The sequence below is a fragment of the Zalophus californianus genome, chromosome 4, assembly GCF_009762305.2.
Source record: "Zalophus californianus isolate mZalCal1 chromosome 4, mZalCal1.pri.v2, whole genome shotgun sequence".
Taxonomy (NCBI): Eukaryota; Metazoa; Chordata; class Mammalia; order Carnivora; family Otariidae; genus Zalophus; species Zalophus californianus.
The window spans coordinates 123,904,589-123,922,892 of record NC_045598.1 but is presented as its reverse complement, the minus strand read 5'-3'; positions in this window follow the sequence as shown (position 1 = coordinate 123,922,892).

Here is an 18,304-nt window from a genome sequence, read left to right as displayed (position 1 = left end):
GAGACCAGATATACCAAAGTGCTTTCCATAGGTGATATGGCTTAAATCAGAAGGCTGGCCTCACTGTATTTTCTTAAATCAGTTGTTTACAATATAGTCTGGATTTTTTTTTTAAGTTAATTTCCTACTTGTTCACAAATTTCTCATGCAAGACTAATGTATGGCAGAAAGTATGGTAACCTATATAAACACTAAGAGAAAATCCAACAAGAAACCATACCACAAGGGTTGATACAGAACAATCTGAGAGCAAAGAAGGCCTTAGACGACTTTCTAGTTCTAATAGAATCTGGTTACTTTGAAAAGCAAGAAATAATTAGATTGCTAAATTCAGTGAGATTATTAATTTATGATTTAAAAAATAACTGAATTTTATTTTTGCAATATTAAATATCAGGAATCTGATTATAAAACAATAACAAAAATGTTGAGAATGAGATGTTCTCATAATCTAGAGAATTAGACTAAGCTGAGAAGAAAAAACTATATAAAACGATGCTATCTTTCCTTGATTCTAGTATTTTTTCTTTTTTTCTCTATTTTTCCTGTTTTGTGTTGCATGCTTTATATGTTTGACTCATTAATTTCTTTTTTTTTAAAGATTTTTATTTATTTGACAGAGAGAGAGACAGCAAGACAGGGAACACAAGCAGGGGGAGTGGGAGAGGGAGAAGCAGGCTTCCCGCTGAGCAGGGAGCCTGAAGCGGGGCTCGATCCCAGGACCCTGGGATCGTGACCTGAGCCGAAGGCAGACGCTTAACGACTGAGCCACCCAGGCGCCCCTTGACTCATTAATTTCTAATTATAATTTAAAAACATAACTTATGTAAATGCTAATTGTTGAAGACATGTGCTTAGAGTTTGCATTTTTCAAAAATAAATCATATTACTCTGCATAATCAGCAACATAGAGAGCTCTGAGAAATAATTATGCAGAGTCTTAAGAAATTTACTTAAAACCTCAAATAATAATGAACATGTAGTTTTTCTATATAGGAGTGAAATTTACTATATTATGGTGTTTTATTTGGATTTATAATAATATAGCATCCTCTGGAAAATAGTCAAATTCTTTATCTGTGGTTGTCCTTAATGCAACTGAAGTAGAATAAAAACAGGACCAAGATTCTAGAACATGAAGAACACACTGCTAATCAGATCATGCCTTGCATTGAATTATTCCGATACTAGGTTGTCTACCAAAGTTATCTTCGATGGCTTGACTCTTCTTTATCTACATTCTCTTATCAATTCTTTCTCCTCTTTGGTTGGGTGAAAAATCTCTTTTTGACCTACCGTGAATTAAAACATGCTGAATTTCACGAGGGGAAATGTAAATCCTTTTGCATGCATTCATTTAAAATGAATACATTTTAAAATATATCCCTTCCTGGAAGTATTTGCATTTTATCAGGTAGCAGAAGACCTGCAAAAGGTTGGATCTCTATAGATGACATTTCAAACATTTCATGTAGAGTGCTTTTAGATTAATGGATGTCTCTAGGACTCCTAAGATTTACCACACGGTGTGCACCTGCTCGGACCACCTGCAAGGTTAACCTGTGTCTATTTGGTACTATGATCTCCCCCCACCACCTGGAATCCTCTCTCCAGCAAATATCCCCATTCTGTGCTTCTGCTCTGTTTCTCAACATAATAGGGAGATTTGAGAAGGGCATCGATGTGGGTTAGGTTGGTATGAAATGAATCTTGCTCTTCCGGAGTGTCTCTTTCCATTCCCATAAGGACCTGTGGGTGTAGGATGTGCAGGCTGACATATTGCCAAGCCTAGGCTCTTGTCGCTAGCTCTCTGGCAGATGCCGCTGGCCTCTTCCACTTGGTGCCTAGAACTTGGCAGTGCCAACAGAAACTCACAACAGGGACATGCTATTGGGCAAAAGAAGCAACTATCCTTCACAGTTAAGAAAGTCTTGCTCTTTATGCGGAGGAAAGTAGGGCAAGCAGGGTGGGGAGGCAGTGAGACCCAAAATGTTCTCTTTGATCAGCAACCTCCAGAGATGCTTTGCCCTTCCTATAAAGGCTGCTATCGACAGGGTTTTACCCTCTTTAACATAAAATATTCAAAAGAGAAATGTTTTCTTAGCCAGTGTTAGCTACAGAGATCACCACGAGGGAAAGATTAAGAAGAACTGTTTCTTTGGGAACAGAATTATAAAGGGGGAGGCCTCCCTTTAGGGCTGGCAATAGTATGAACAAAGTAGATAGAAGTGTAAGAACGAATGGAAGGTAAGGGGAGTGGCCCAGAGGGCAATGGAACTGAAGAGGAAAAATCTGTGTCCTAAGATGGCCAACCAAGCCAGCAGGGGCGTGCCAGTCCCTGCCCCAGGGCTCTTTCGGGTTCCTCTCCCTGCCCCGCTTCGCGCACGCGCCAAAAGTGCCAAATATGTGCAAGTAGAAGTGTATAAATTACCCCCCTTTGCTTGTGCTTGGGGCTCAGACCTTTGGAGACCACTCTCCTCTGAGCCCGCCAGCTTTAAATAAACCTCCTATCCTCCAAGATCTCTGGGTGCCGCTTGGTTCTTCCGTCTGGTGATCCTGTCCAGGTTCTGGAACAGAGGAACTGGTGGCTCAAGTTAACAGACAGAAACAAGTGTTCGGATGGATTGTTTGGGAAAGTGAAGACCGTGAACAGACTGGCCTTGAAGTTGGGAAACCAAAATGATGTCTGAGGGAAGGATATTCCAAAACCGAACCACATATATCTGACTGGAATTCTCATTTAAATTTGAATATTTCATTGAGTCTTTTTCATTTCTTTCTCAGTGCCTCTTTTTTATTTCTTTCTCAGTTGCCCACACGTTCAAACCCTGAGAGGTCCACCCAGAGAGCACTTTCAGTATTTGAAGAGGGTGCATTTTCTTTTGTGTAAGAAAATAGAGTTTATCTAATTTTCCTATTTCCTAAGGGTACTATCTAATATCTGATATTTATTCTTTAGGAAACAAAGTTCCTCATTTTTTATTATTATTATTTTTTTAGGTTCAATATTCCCAGAGCGGCGGAAAGATATTCAGGCAGGTTGGTGCTGGCTAAATAATACCCGATATTTATCTGCCTATCAACAAATCAGCCCGCTACTTCTGTTCTGGATAATTTAGAAAAACAAAGCAGCATTTCTTTCAAAAACTGTCCCTCTAGATAAGCCCATATCTCAGTGTTGTGTTAAAGACTGCTCCATAATGTAGAGAGTCAAATTAGTATCCAATCTTGCAGTCAAACCTGCACAAAAGGTTTTTGTAGAAAAGAGGAAAAACAATGTTGGAGGGAACTGTATTTTCTGAGCTTTTCAAAGTCTTTTCATCGCAACATAGCTGAAACGCTGCTTTCTTTTTCTTTCTTTCTTTTTTTTTTAAGGATTTTATTTTTAAGTAATCTCTCTACCCAATGTGGGGCTCAAACTCAACCCCGAGATCAAGAGTTGCATGCTCTACCCATCTAGTCAGTCAGGCACCCTTGAAATGTTGCTGAGTAATGTTTGTTTCAAACAATTACCATACTTGTTTTAATGTAAGTTTCATAATAAAATAAATGGGAGTCAAAACCAATGTTGAAGAAGCCTATCAGCTGCAAATTCTCTTGGCTGCCTGGTTGCTTTAAACTTTTGCCCTGGTGAACATAACAAGACAAACAGTTTAGGCACTTAGAATTGCTAAGGAGCCTTGAAGACATGAGTCCCACCCTCTTATTTTGCAAAAGAGTATGAAGTTTAAAGAGATTAGGTGAATAGCTAGAAGTGCAGAGCCAGTTACTTGTACTAGTGTGATTTGAGTCTCAAGATTATTTTCCTCCAGATCAAGTGTCCTCCTTTTTACTCCTTTCTTGGATATCCTTTGCATGCACCTCTCCCCACTGAAAACACTTGGCCTGTGGTTGTATAAATGCACATTTAATTGTCTCTCTTTTCCATCAGGCTCGAATCTCCATGAAGGTAGGAAACAAAGTTGCTGTTTCAACTTTGTGCACCTCTAGCCCAGTCTCTGGCAGAGAAAGGGATCCATCAACAGCAGTCAATTTATATGAATTACTGTTGAATTTCACATACATATCAGTACTGGGCGGGGAGGGGGCTGGAGCTCACCTCATCATTAACACTCTTGGTTCTCTCAGTCCCCAGTAATAATGTATATTTGTTTCCCGCAAATTCTCCACCTAGTCTGTGAGCTTAGTTGAAGCAATTATGTAGTCACATCCCCTCTGCCTTCTGATATTCCCCTTCCCACCTGGGCTCAGTCCTGACCACCGCCCCCCCAACACTGCATGCTTTCTCCTCCCCCTCCTGCTTCCATCATTCAATACCTAATAATTGGAGATAAAGCTCATATAGAAAGTAGAGAGGAGGTAATGATTCTCCTAGCCCTCTCTCCTTGAATTTCCATTTACACATTCCCCAACACCCACCACAGACAGACTCTACCACAAACCTGCTCCTTGTTTATGAATCATGACACGTGCTTTTTTGAGTACGGTTTGCTTTGTATTTGGCCTTCTTTTTTTGGTTGCATCTCAGGGAAGGAACTCAGAACAGGATGTCAGTGAAACCAAGGTCCTGGCTTGATCTCCTACCCTGGTCTGGCCATCTTCAGCACTAGCCTGGTTTATTCTAACAGCCTGCTTTGCCCTTTCCCTCCCTCTGGTATATATTTCCTAAGCCAGACAAGGTCTCTCCTCCACTCAGAGCCTTCTCACTAACAGACAGCAAGTGAGAGTCCTTGTGGTAACCTGCAAGGCCCCTGGCTGTTAGCTTCCTGGCTTACATGCTATTCTTCTCCCTTGCTCACCACCAGCCTCTTAATAGGCCCGCTCTATACCCTCCTCAGGGCCTTTGCACTTGCCTTCTCCTTTGTCTGGAGTGCAATTCACACAGGTTTCCCCAGGGCTTACTCACCCACCTTCCTCAGGTTTTGACTTACATATCTCCTGTTTATTGAGGCTGCCCTGACCACCCTATGTAAAATTGCCCATACTTCTTCCCAACACTCTATGTCTCTTTCTGATCACTCCTGATAACCTCCAGAAAATTCTTCTCTCTATAGAGTTGTTCTGAAGATTAAATGAACTAGGATATGCAAGAGTTATAAATTCTTCCTATCAAAGGCAATATCGAAGCCTGGCAACTTTTAGTGCATTTTCTTTTGTGAAGGCATTAACATTCTCTGAACTATACTATAGTTAATTCTGTAAAGGCTCGGGGTGCCTGGGTGGCTCAGTTGGTAGTGTTTGCCTTCGGTTCAGGTCATGACCCCAGGGTCCTGGGATCTAGTCCCACGTCAGGCTCCCTGCTCTGTGGGGGGGTCTGCTTCTCCCTTTGCCTCTGCCTCTCTGTCTCTCATAAATAAATAAATAAAATCTTAAAAAAAAAAATTCTGTAAAGGCTCTCTCTCCTCTCCTTGACTGGAAGCTCCTTAGAGGAAACTATCTCTTCCATTCCTCTCATTTATCTTCATCTACATGCTCCAGTTTCTAGAACAATGTCTTATATATGATAGACATAAATATTTATAGATGAAGGAAAAATCATTCCCCAAGTCAGGGAACAAAGTGAGAGCACTCCCCTATTTTTCAACATCTTTCAGAGAATTATAACAAACTATGATTTTTCTTTTCATTCCTTTTCTTCTCTAAAATTTCAGATCATCAGTATGAACAAAAAGCCAAATCCTTATCTTGCCTACACCACTAAAAAGAAACAGTAGAAAACAAACAAACAAACAAACAAAAAACAACTGGTTTCAAGGACTGATTCATGATCCTGTTGTTCTGAGTTCCAAGGAAAATGGTAACAGTTCCTACAGTCTAGTGTGGGGTCTTGGTGAGCACCATCAGAAACCTTTCCATTCTGCTCTGTCTACTCATTTACCTTCCTCAGTCTCGGTTCCACAACAAACCCAGAGCAGTCCTGGACTGGTACGTAGCCACTGTCACTGAGGCGGGGTCTGACTTTGTTGTTCAGACTGACCCCTGCATTCCACACTGAAGAACCACAAGTCTGACAGACTCTCCTCGGCCAAATTTCAGTCAGGCTCCTCTGCCCTTTCTTCTTGACTAGAATTCAACCTTGGCCTGTAGAACTGAGAACGCTCAGCACAAATGATATTGTCCCCACAACTCCCAGGTGCACCATCGCTTCCCGCCCTCCCAACCCCTACCGCACACACCAAGAGATGTGAGTAGCGTCATTGCGAACAGCTCAAGGTTTCCAACATCCCCGGATGTATCCAGCCTCCCCTTTTAAGTTCCTCCCTGGAAAAGCTCACGACTGCCCAAAGAATTTACTGTTAAGATATATGCAGATCCAACATCTGACCTGCATGACAGTTCTTAGAATACAGCGCCCCTACCTGGTTTTTAGGAATGTCCATTTCCCTGACGGCTCCATCCTCTGTTCATTCCTCCTCCCTACTCCCCCATTCTCCCTTTGGAACATCCACTCTTCTCCATACAGATCAGAGTTGAACTCCTTTTATACTAGAGTCTCTCCTGATGCAGTAGTCTAAATGAAATCTGTCTTGCCACCTTTAACACATGGCTAACTCTGCTTCTATTCGACAAATCTAAATTCTGAGGCCGAGAGGAGGAAAAGATGAGTGTCTGAGTGACTTCTGGGCTGCCTCGTGCCCGTGGAAATTTCCCTAGCGCAGAGTTTCCGCAAGAAGTGTGTATGTGGTTTCTGAAACATAAAACTTATTAGGTCTTTCAGTATCATTTTTGGAAAGGCTGTATGGAAATACAAATATAAATCATGGATTTTTCCATTAAATATCTTGAAAAGAAAAAGCATTATTAGTGAGTAGGACTAAAAGAGCCTATTACAATGAATAAATACATATTTTTTTAAAAAAGGAATAATTTTGAAAAAAATCTCATCTCAAAATTTCAAGATTGTTGCCCCCAGGCTTTAGTTCAATAAATGCAACCACAGGACATGATGCTGTCATCACTTCTGCTTAATAAGACTGTCTTATAATTCTTTTAATTTATCTGAATTTTCAAAGCATTTGCTTGACAGATTTTAGATGAGCAGCTAATCTGTCATTTACAGAAGGGACAGTGATGAGAGGGAGCAATGGCTTATTCATCCATATGCTCTTTTATCTGTTGATTTAATTTATTTAGTTCATTCTTTACTAAAAGTATTGACAGAGGGGAAAAATATTTAATCACAATCTTGCAGGTTAAAAAAAAAAAAGGATGCTGATATCAGGCTCAGGGCAGCAGGAGAAAACTGGGATGTTGATGATCCCAGGAGGAAAGGAAAATGTGATTGAGTGATGTTTATCTGACCTATTTTATTCTGAATTGTTATGGATGCAGCAGTAGTGGTAGAGAGCCTCATGCATGTGACAGGTATTCACCAAAGGATTTTTTTCTGCACTGTGTGTAATCATGAACATGATTTCTTACCCACATCTCACTGTAGAACTTTTGTTAGGGTTGTGATTGCAAATCAGAAGCCCAGACTTGTGATTTTATTTTATAGAGAAGGAATGGTCATTTTGTGTTGCTTAGACTTTGAAGGTTTTTTTATGGTGTTTATTCTATTTTAAATTTTTATTTATTTAATTTTTTTTAAGCTCTCAGAATTTTTGATCATCTGATTGAGAAGATATCCAAAAAAGGTAGAAATACACTAAGTTACAAAACTATTTTTATTTTGTTTTTACTTTGTTGCTCTTGGTGGTTTTAAAACCAGGGGTAAAAATAGTAGGAATAGGATTCAATTTCTACTCTTAGAAAATAATTTTTTGCTCCTCAGTAAAATTGAGAGAAAACATCCCTACTAATGATGAAGCAATTTTTTTTTTAGGTTGGGGGGGGGTTTCTGATTGACTTTTGTTCCAGTCAACTCTGTAGAGTGGGAAATTTAGAAATCATAAGAAATGTGCTGTGTAGAAATAATGGAAAAGTAGAGAAACCAATTTAGCGATTGCTTAAGGAGAAGTACCCTAAGGTCTTAGGACTTTTCTGAAGACTGGTGTAAGACTTTGGCTTGCTTTTGCGTGAAATTGTTGAAATCTTATTTATATCTTATCTTCTAGTGGAGATTTCTCCCTCTGAGATGTCTGTCTACATGATCACATATTTACAAGGTAGAGTAGTTTTCTCGAAAGTGTCAAGTATCTCAGAAAGTCTAACCCAAAGGACAAATTTTATTTATTTAACAAAGTAGTGAGCACCTACTATGCTCTAAAAACTACTAAATTCTTTGTGTTCATTGGTAAACAAATGAGACTTGTCTCCATGACAACAGAGCTGGGGGCTAAAACAGCTGGACCCTCCCCCCCCCCCCCCCCCCCCCCCCCGCAGCTTGTCTCTCTCTAGAAGGTCTTTCCAGCATAGCAACTTCAACACAGCCAGACTTCTCACATGGCAGCTCAGGGCTCCAAAAGTATGTGTCCCAAGAAAGAGAAAGTCAGCCTTTTATGATTGGACTTGTAAGTCATATCGGTAGTCATGTGTGCCTTGCTCTAAAGTTCATGGTGAGTCACTAAGTCCAGCCAAGAGAGGGGATTTAGATTTCATCTTTTGAAGAGATGAATGTCAAAGAAGTCAAGATAAGGTTTACAACCCACACAATAACTTTGAAAAAGAGGAGGAAACAGTTTTCGGGGAGCCAAAGGAAGACATGGTTTAATTTCCTTTGCAAGGCTTTTACTTTGGCAATCTAGAGTCTTCACACTCTTCTTTCTGACCTTCTCTTTTGTGGTTTTATAGAGAAATTGATTCATAGCAAACGACCTGTGTTACCTACTTTAATCCATGATTGATTATGTAAAAAGAAAGAGAGTAACATTTGCTTTCAAGAAAAGTCAGTCAGAGGCAGAAGTAATTCAATTTATGAATTTAATATTGCAAGCTATTGAGCCAGATCAGGGAGAGACAAGTCTGCTTTGAAGATTGTTTGTCCTCAACTGAATCAACTTGGGGATGTCAATCATATTTTTTTCAAAGTATTTTGGTGAAAAGATAATGGAACCAAAGTAAAACATTTGATTATATGTCAGTGTGTGAGTGAGCACAACAGAACCAATCTTCAAGAGGTGCTTCATGCTCTCACTGAACTGAACAAGCCCGTAAGAATATCAGCTTCTGAGTGGTTGAGAGTTGGATAAACATGTATTGCCCCCAGCCTGCTCTCTCCCCCACCTCATGGATAGGCGCTGGACAAAGGCAGTGGGGAAATCATTAATCATTGTCCCAGCCCAGGAGTCTCTTCCCCAGGTTCCACTTTGTCTAGTGCCCCATCCTCCACGTTTGTTTGTTTGTTTGTTTGTTTGTTTTAAGAGAGGGAGCGGGGAGGGAGGGAGAGAGAGAATCTTAAGCAGGCTCTAGCAGAGCTGATCTTATGACCCTGAGATCATGACCTAAGCCAAAAATCAAGAGTCCAATGCTTTATCCAAATGAGCCACCCGGGTGCCCCTGTTTGTTTCTTTTTAGTTCAAGGACTTCCTGGAGCACTTTTAGTAGGTTATTGGCATGAAATAATCAGATACAAGTCAAGACAATGCTAGTGATTGTGCTCTGTTTCTTCTCTTTGTCCATCCTGATTCACTCATCACCATTCTCCACTCTGCCCTGAGAAGCTCACGCTCTAGGATTCCATCAACAGTCACGTTTTGTTTTGTTTTCTTGACTTAGGGCTTCAGGAATAGTGGTGGGGTTCTGAGGTGCAGAGCCGAGTAACACTGAGATGTTGTTTCCCATCTCCACCCCCACACTGTGCTGGGGGCTGCGCCCATCCATCAGATGGAAAAACAATGATCTTGTTAGAGCCTTTCTACAGCCCTCTCTGCCTCCGGTGTCAGTAATTGCTCTTTTCTGTTGCCCCATTCAGGTCTAAGAATGGGTTCTGATTGTCGTTGTCATTATTTCAGAGACACTACAATGTTATTTGGTGGTTTCTTTAAACTCACCCTCACCTTTCTAAATAGTTCTTCATTAAAACCCTCTTTAAAGTAAGTAATTTGAGTATGGTTGGAATGACTTCCAGTTTATTGCTTAAGCAACTGGATAGATACAGATGCCATTTCCCCAAATGAGGAAGACCAGAAGTTGACTTTGGGATGTATTATGTTTCTTGATGTCCATAATACTTGAGTAGATGTGCAAACGGGAAGTTGAAATCAGAAGAGAAATCTGTGCTGAAGATAAAAAATTCAGAGATGACATAGAGATGCTATATGCCGGAATCCTGTCTTAGACATTTGGATGTCAGTGGCCAAACTGAGTGGCGGGCACAGATAATAGGAGAGTTGGTGAGGTGCTGAATATTGCAGGGTCAATTCTGTGGGCACCAGAAGTGCCACATCCAAGTTCCTGAGCAAAGGAAAGAAGAGACGCCAGCCCCGGTGAAGGCTGGTTTATGGAGTAGCCTGTGAGCTCTGATTCAGTTCTGGAGCCTTCTGGGCCCTAGAACAAGACCTCTCCTGGGCTTCTTCACTAGGTGCAGCCTCTTAGCTGTGCCTGAGCTTTCCGTCGTTGACCACCCTCCCTCCCACCTGCCCCTAACTTCCCAGGCTTCTTTTCTGTCAATCTTACCCTTCCCTGGCTTACTGCCCTAGCCTTCCCTGTAGTCCCAGGGAAATCCTTTCCTTATTCGGGTTGATCCCCTTTTACCTTCCTTTAGAACCCTCTTTTCTTCTCCTTATTACTTAATAGACTTCAATGGACCATTAAACCCAGAGTACAAATCAGTTAGCTGCTGAAAAACTCATTCTCCTTCCCAAAGCCTCCCTGGAGGGAAAGTATTTGCGTTCCATCCTTTTAGTCTAACAAAGAAAGAGAAGAAAAGCAGAGGCTCTACCCCACTAAGCACCTTAAAGAATTTCAAGAAAAATGGAAAAAATTTCACAATCTGACGGGAGGCAGACGTTGGGTGGAGAAATGGAAATGTAAAGTTCGCAAGGAAATTGTAACATAAATAAATCAATGTATAAAAATCCACCTGAGGAGGAGACCAACAATCAGATATTGGAACACTCTAACTAGGAAAGTTTTAAGGGAAAAAGGAAATTTGGGATAGTGGGATAGCAGCTGAGGAAGAGGAAAAATGTGAATCATAAGAAAAGAGGTTATCCCTGGTGAGAAATAAAGGAGTATTCGAATGCACAGGCAGAAACAAGAAAACTGTGTTTTGAATATCCAAGCATATTTTTTTTTTTTTTTTTTTTTTATGACTGGTGGTGAGAAGCAACAGAACCAAGCAATGAAGAGAGTTCATTCATGAGATTGAGTTTTACATCTCTGGCCCAGAATTTAGGATAAACCAGTAGAATGTTCTGTTCTTACCATCTGTAGCTGTTGTGTAGATTAAATGAGGCTTTTAACTTCCCTGCGCCTCCTTGCTATGAGCTGGCTACATAGACAACTTTGATTCACCTGACTTCCTTCCTCAAGTCTGAGGGAAATGCTGTGTCTCCCTAAGAATAAAGGTGAGAAAATACAGCAATCCCTGGGTGAACCCCCAGACCTGAGACATTCAGTCAGGTTCATGACTAGTCAATAAGGAAAGAGTTTGTTCTAACCAGAAAAGTACCAGCCAGCAACAACTTAGGGAGCTTTGGTAAACACATACAGAGAACACATCTATTATAGAAGGATGAAGCCCTCACTTGGTGAGATTAACCAGTGGTGTTCAGGGCAAGATAGGTCCCGGATTCAAGGTAGCCTATCTGGATTGGTAGGATTGTTGGACTGAGAATTGCATAGAAAGATACTTTTCCCCAAAGATATTAATATTACATTGTATTACTTAATTCTCCCAAATTTTAATTTCAAAATGTTATTTTACATCTTCATAAAACATAAGCATCTGTCAAATCGACAACAAGCTGAGGAAGAAAAATACAATTGGACAAACTCTCTATTTGAGTGAATTGACCTATGTCTGAGTGGTAGGCATAATGACTGCAATTACAGAGAAGGGTCTGGGAGTGACCTTGTGTTGATCTAGGCTTCTACGATTATCGGGAAAATACCACCAACATTATCATCTTTGAAACTCGGGTTCTTATGTTTCCCCTTGTAAATAAGTCACCTAGAAAGTGTTATGTTTTCTTTCAACTCAGAAATAAAATGCAGCTTGAAGAAAACATTTTCCTTTGAAAACGTGGTACCAACTAATTTCTAGTTTCTCTGACTATTGAATTACATATATTAACAAAGGAAAAGGAAACATGTACAGGAGAAATCAGCCCATCTGTTGGTCAGAGAAAAATGTGAAAACAAGTAGAGGACTTAATAAAAATACAAGAAAAAAATTACAAGTACATTAAATTTCAAGTACCATGCATGGCAAACATGTTGGGTGACAGGTACACTGTTCCTTGACTGCCAAATTCAAATGTCCGAGGGCTACATGAGCTGGAGTATGTATCCCAAGTTGTTCTGGCTGTATATAAAAAACACATTAAGAATTATTAAAGACATAATAATGAATAATAAAAGTTAACTATAAACTCCACAATATCCAAATGAAATATAATTAGTTCATTTAAGACAGCAAATAAATAAACTCACAGGAAGGTATGCCAAGATTCAGAAAAATGGGCCGTGGTATTCTTTTTTAAAATATTCTTAATAATTGTTATGCTTTATAGTATCATACATTGTTTTAGCATCTCTTGTATAAAAGGCATTTTATTTTTTTTTTAAGATTTTATTTATTTATTTGACAGCGAGACACAGCGAGAGAGGGAACACAAGCAGGGGGGAGTGGGAGAGGGAGAAGCAGGCTTTCCGCGTTGCAGGGAGCCCAATGCGGGGCTCAGTCCCAGGATCCTGGGATCATGACCTGAGCCGAAGGCAGAGGCTTAACGAACTGAGCCACTCAGGCACCCCTAAAAGGCATTTTAAAAATCTTATTAAGAATCAATCAGAATGGGGCGCCTGGGTGGCTCAGTTGGTTAAGTGACTGCCTTCGGCTCAGGTCATGATCCTGGAGCCCGGGATCGAGTCCCACATCGGACTCCCTGCTCATCAGGGAGTCTGCTTCTCCCTCTGACCCTCTTCCCTCTCGTGCTCTCTATCTCTCATTCTCTCTCTCTCAAATAAATAAATGAAATCTTTAAAAACAAAAAAGAATCAATCAGAATGATGATGTCTCAAATCATTAAAGGAAGAATTAACAAAGGAGAATCTAAAAATGTTTCAAACCCTACTCACTAGAGGATCAGTATAGATTGTCTTCTGTAGAGAGACTTGTAGTTGCTAGCCTTTAGTGGCTTTAGAGAAGAACATGATTTTTCAAGTGTGAACCAAAGACCACAACAGCCATGAGTCACTGCAACTAAGAATTGTTGGTCAAATAATTTGAGGCAAATCTAGATTAAATTATGTGAACAAATTTTGTTTGTTGTTGAATACAGATCATCGTGAGTCTCCTAATACACCATAGCACATCATGATATCCAAGATGGGACAATGTAGCAATTCCTGACCATATTTAAACATGGGATTTATTTTTTTTCGTAGCCACTGTCAGTGTTCTTTGGTATTATTTTTGTTTCACAAAATGCCTCATAATCTTTCATGGAAAATACTATGGAAAGTTAGAGTGCGGAGACACTCTGATCATCAGTGACAAAACAGTAGATAAATTATATACCAACCTGTGGTCTGGAGTTACTCTGCTGTAAGTCAAGGATCTGGGTCAAATATAGCAAAATTAAGAAAAAAATTTTTTTTCTGCCTTATGTGTACAGTGACCCTACCGGTCTTCGTAAGTAGAGAAGGTAAAAGCTGAAAAGGAAAAAGAGAAGTAGGGTAGGAGTTAGAAAGGTTATGGTGGACTAGGCTGGCCCTCCACTCCTAGTCTCTTCAGTAGTATCAGTTGTAAATGACAGGTGCTCAACTGTAGAAGATATAGATCCTGCCCCAAGGAGCTAATCTACTTAGAGAGAAATATAAGAGGTTCAGCAAATACATCCAGTGGGATAATTTAGTTAAATACAGGGTTCTGAGGAAGCAATTAAGAGGAGGTATAACCCAATCCTGGAACAGCTGGGAGTTGAGAGTTTACTCAAGACAGTTTTTTTTTCAAATAAGGAGTCAGAACAAGCTGAATCCTGAAGGATGAATATGAGGCAGCCAGAACAATTTTGAGAGGAAGAATGTTTTATGTAGAAGGATTTAAGGAAGTATATGTGAAAGTATAGGCTACTCCAGAAGGGCCCAAAACTATTAAGAACCTGATACTCAGATAAAATGTTGAGTAAAAGAAAAAGATCTTGCCTGAGAACTAGGGGATTATATTTTAGTTCTAATGTATCTGTTGATAGGCTCTGACTTAGGTCATGAAAACCCTTTGAACCTTAGTTTTCCTGTCTCTCTGTTGAGAGTTAATTGTAAGACTAGAGGCTCTGGAAAGTTGCTCTCACCTTTAACAATGATATGAAATCAAACAATACTAATAGTTAATGCCGAATAACGTTTACCAGACACTGTTGTTACCTTTTTGCGTGTGGCAACACTAGGAAACTCAGACTGAGAGGATTCAAGTGACTTTCTCAAGGTTTCAGAGCTACTAGGATGGAACTGGGATTCAAAATGCGGCAAGCTGATTTCAGAGTCTGCGCTCTTAACCATAGGCTAAGTTGCTTCTCAATATAGAAAATAAAGGTAATACTGAAAATTATCAGATTCTATTATTTATTTTCCCTCTTTTTGCAAACCATATAAATACCTTCTTTGTAAGACAGGGGAACAACATAGGCAAACTCACTCAAGCATACCATATTTGGTTCAAAGTCTTCAAATATTGAAGAATTATGAAATTAGATGATCCCAAATAAATGGATAAGTGAATATCTTAAATACATTCTAATCACTTAGAAAAAATGATGCTATGTGGTGATCTCAGGCCTACTATTTCCAGAGATTCACACTAATATTGCAGGTAATTGCCTTCTGAAAGTTGTGGAATTGGTCAGTTTCTAGAAGCACTGGAACAAAGACAGAGACTAATAAGCGAGTCCCAAACTAACTTGTGATGTAAATGTTAAAAATAACTTACCCTGTAGCTTTGGTACCATGCTGTCTTCCTGGTCTGTGCCAAAGGACATCATTAGAGAATCTAGTTATCACAGAACCCTCTGTCCTCAGTTTCGAAATCTCCGTTTGTGAGTTCCAAGATGGACAAGTGTATCTGAGAGTAATAGACTCAACAGTTATTGTCAAATTGCATTATTTCTAAAACAAATATAACACAAATGGGTGAATATATTTAACCAATTCTCCCAAATACTTCTTTAAATTAACTTTATTCTTGATTAGAGGTGTTTATATATATATATATATATATATATATATATATATATATAGTGTGTGTGTGTGTGTACACTATACATGCCAACTGTATATGTGTATATATATATGTATAGTATATGTGCACACATTATACATGTTGTGTATTGTATAGGTACTGTATATGTGTATATATAAGATATTGTATATGAATATATATACTATATACATTGAAATGGTTACATACATAAACAAAACCGCCAAACAGCACCACCACAAATAATGAACTTTCAATTATTCACTCACCCATGAGAATCATCCATCTTTAAAACAGTATTTTTTAACAAATTTATACAAATAAGAATATTTCTTTCTTTGCAAGAGAAGACATTTTTTGAAGACTACATAGCAGGGTGGAAAGAACTTGAGTGTTGAGTTTGGCATATTTTTTACACTCGGGGAAATTATTTAAGTTTGCTGTGCCTCAATTTCTTCATCTGTAAAATGGAAACAATAATACCTACTTTGCAAAATTGAAAGACGTTTAAATGTAAACATTAGAGGTGGTGAGGATACATAAATCTGGTAACATATTTTTCTCACATGGAAATAGCATTTAATAAAAATTACTCTATTACCATTGATATTTATCTACACTAGTATTAGAATTCACTCCCAAATCTCAAAATCACCTATAAAAATCTACATTTTGACTTTTAGTATTTTATCTGATCGTTAAAAAAAATAACTTTTACAAGAAAATAAAAATTTGAAGCCAATACAATTTATCTAATTCTGTTAGACATCCATGTCGATGGAGATAGCGTTCAGCACACAGAATTAATGCTGAGTATCACTAACAGTAAAAAAAAAAAAAAAAAGAAAGAAAAGAAAACTATTTAAACAACACAGAAAAAAAGAATAAGGATGTTGATAAGAGCCATCTGAGGATTTTCAGTTCACCACTGACAGTAAATATGTTGCAGCTTCTTTGTTCTAGATGAAATAAAATAGTCCCTATTGAGTAATGGAACTTAGTTTCTGTCTTGAAGGAATAATTACAAAATAATAATGGGATCACTAAGAAATTTATGAGAGTAGAATAAGTGTCTTTACTATAATACCAAGATATGATGAAGTAAAGTAATTCAACAGACCCATCTCATCAAAGCCACTTGAAAGTGTTACTGTCTTCCAAATGTCAAAACAACACGACAATTTAGTTAAAAAAGAGTCAAATTCCTTGAGCGTGTGTTAACAAAACACATGAAATATATGTTTAAAGAACTAAAGTTTTAAAATTTAAACCAGTTTCTTTGAAATCTTAAAAAGGATTTTCAGGCCTTGCACCATCCACCATCATCAGCCTACTGCCACAGCTAGCTTCCCAGCTGAGACCAGCCCAGTCACACAGGGCGCTGTGCTAAAAACGGTCCTATGCTTGAAGTTTTAATGCTTTGTGGTTGCTGTACTGAAGTTCTGAAGAGTTTTGTCTTTGAATTTATTTGTGTTTTGTAAGTGAAATCCTATAGGACAATGGAACATGCCCCACAGGCTCGGAACTACATGGTCCTGCCTCATGCCTGCCTCCCTAGCATGGGTTCTCAACTGCCCAGCCTCCCATGCCTGGCATGCTGGGTTCTATTTAACCTGTCCCTTGATGCCCCTGCCTAATTATACTTACTGCCTTCCACACCTGGTGGGCACCTGTGTGCAGGGATTAGCTGTATGGCATCCTGTGTCTGAGGGCAGAGCCTGCTGGCAGCTGGGCCTGGCCAAGACTGGAAGAACCATAGCACATTCACAGGTGACTACCAAACCTCTCATCCCTACCTGAAGAAGAACCAAGAGTGTCCTGGTACAGAAACTGTAATCCCTTGGAGTGGCCTGTCCATTGTGGGCTCTAGCATGGGCCTGTGGGAAGAGAAGATGCCCAGGAAGTGGAGTATCCCATTGCCTGAGTGATCACAACATTGAAGAGCAAATAACATGTACCAGGACAGGACAAGAAAGAGAGTGAAAGAGAATGCAAGTGTTGTATGTTAGTACCTTTAATGATATTGTTCCTGCATTTTGAACAAGCAGCAACACTGTTTCATTTTTCACTTGCACCCACAAATTATGTAACCAGCCCTGCCTAGTGCCTAATGTGCCAGGCACATAGTAGGCACCCAATATATTTCTTCAATGGATAGTGAATGTAATCTTCACTGAAGAGACTGTCATTGTCAGTCTTGACAGTTTCACTTATCGAGTACTGAGAAGTCGCTTCATAGTTCACTATCAAGGAGACTGTATCCTGCCAGATACAAGGAAGGGAGAGTAATAGTAGCTGGTGTCTCATTTTTGGAGGACTAGAGACTCTTGTTAGAGTTCTTATTCTTGTCCTTGTCCTTGTATTAGCTATAGAAAAAAGCCAAGACTCAAGACCATACTGTGCCTAAATCTTCCTATATAACTACTGGCTCCATCCCACAACCCTGAGATCATGACCTGGGCCGAAATCAACAGTTGGATGCTTAACCGACTGAGACATCCAGATGCCCCTGAACTATATAATATTCTTAAAAGACAAAACGCTAGAAATGAAAAACATTTTTGGCTGAAGTTAAGAAAGGGGTAAGGGCTGGAGGGAAGAGAATGTGGCTTTAGAAGTACAATGTGAGCAATCCTCATGATGGAAATGTTCTGTATCTAGATTGTGTCAATGTAAATATTCTGGTTGTGATATTGTGTGATAGTATTGCAAAATGTTATCTTCGGGAGCAACAGGGTCATGGTTAAGTGGGAGGTCTTGATATTGTTCCTTACAGCTGCATGTAAATACTCAATTACCTCTACATAAAATGTTTAAACAACTAAAAATATTAAGTTTTAGAGTGACCAACATCAAAGAAGAAATCATAGTTACTGCATTAAATAGATTATACTTTTTGGGCACCTGGATGAGTCAGTTGATTTTGGCTCAGGTCATGATCCCAGAGTCCTGGGATCGCGCCCTGTGGGGCTCTGTGCTCCACGCAGCATCTGCTTCTCCCTCTCC